Consider the following 1,734-nt stretch of genomic DNA (forward strand, 5'->3'; position numbering starts at 1 on the left):
GAACCTTTCACCCTCGTTTCACCCCCCTCACCTCCTGATCCGATGCCTCACAATCGTCCTCCGCGCCATGTTTGAGATAGGCGTGTCTGTGTCCGCCCGACTGGTCCACCTTGTTAGACTGTCGCCCGCCGCCTTGTAGCACATGGTAAGAAGACAGGATCAGCCCGTCTGGGGAGGGGAAGATTGCAGTTTGTATTAGTAAGAGTTTTACAGCACTTGCAACACAAATAGGTTAGTTCGTTTTTAGTTTTGATAATGTTTTACAGGGAAGTCCAAACGGGGAATCAGGCTCACACTGCTTACTTCTCTAGCCTCAACAGCACAAAGTCTGCATCGACTATCAAGGCACCCAGGAAATAGCGAGTGAGAAGAAAGTGACAAACATTAGTTTAGTTTAGTTTTAGTAAGGTTTTGTGGCGCTCGCAGCTGCATAAGATATGATCGTCATATGAGCACCAAGAGGTGGATTTCAACAGAGAAGTACAAACGGGGAATCAGGCTTACTCTGCTCACCTTTCTAGCCTCAAAAGGACAACGTCTGCTTCTACTATCGCGCCCCGGATATAACAGTTCACAAGAGAGTGACAAACATACAAAAGAAGTAAAGGAAACATGAGGATAATAAGGATGAGGAACGAAAAAGTAGCAGTAAAAGTTCCTCCTATGTTGTTCCGCACAGTATGAGCATGACATTGATAAATCAGTCCATTCCCAATTCTACTGTGCGTATGAACATGGTTTTTATTATCGACCTTTGGGGAATGGCCTAAAGACAACTTTAGTCAGTCACTGTCCTGGTGGGGGGACAAATAATTTATTAGTATATAAGTGCCGAATGTTAGAGGTGTTACTGTGTTACTACATGAGGGGAACATGCAGATAAACGGAGGAGAGAAAAGGACGACAGAATGATATGTGATGGGAAAGGATCAAACCACACCTGAGTACTTGCCAACCATCGACACATTATTTTCGTTTAGAGTTAGTTCGGTGAGAATAGACGTTTTACTGCACTTGCAACACTTGATGTCATATTTGTGCCCAAGATTAGAGTTGCAGGATAGAAACGAAGGTAAAAAAAAATTAGGAGAGTAGCAAGGGGCGTCACCGAATAGTAATAGAAGAAACGAACCACACCAGAGCACCCACCAGCCTCCTGCACTGTTGCCGACAACACAGCCTCCATGAGATACATAACAGTGCATACTCGTTTGGATGTTATCAATATAATTTAAGTTAGCCCAATTCATGGAAGCCATGTTCATACGAGAAACAACACATGCCATATCAGAGCATCAGTTTAGAAAGAGCAAAAGAAAACACATTCATTAGCACGCTAACTGTTATGTCATTAGTACTGGGTGAAACCTTATACGGGGTGCCCACTACGGCTGGATCGGGCAGATCGACCGACTTGGTCGCCTGAAACTGAAAACAAACTCGTTTGTTTTGCGATCGCGTCGGGCGATCGGCCCGATCCGCCAATCCCACCCTCCGCAGTGGGCACCCCGAATGAGCAAGATGCACCAAATCCTGTACTCACCCGTGTCCCTAGACAAAGGACCTTGGATCTCCCTGCAGTTCATTCTGGAAATAATTTGTCTTCTGGTCAACGATATCCTGCGAGATATATTGAGTAGAATATTAAATAGTTATGATAATTAATTTCTACCTGAAGAAGAAGAAAAACACAGAAAGAAAGAAGGAGGCAGAGCGGGGATGGTAGAGAGAGAG

Source organism: Aplysia californica, unplaced genomic scaffold (assembly GCF_000002075.1).
Source record: "Aplysia californica isolate F4 #8 unplaced genomic scaffold, AplCal3.0 scaffold00301, whole genome shotgun sequence".
In the NCBI taxonomy this organism is placed as follows: domain Eukaryota; kingdom Metazoa; phylum Mollusca; class Gastropoda; order Aplysiida; family Aplysiidae; genus Aplysia; species Aplysia californica.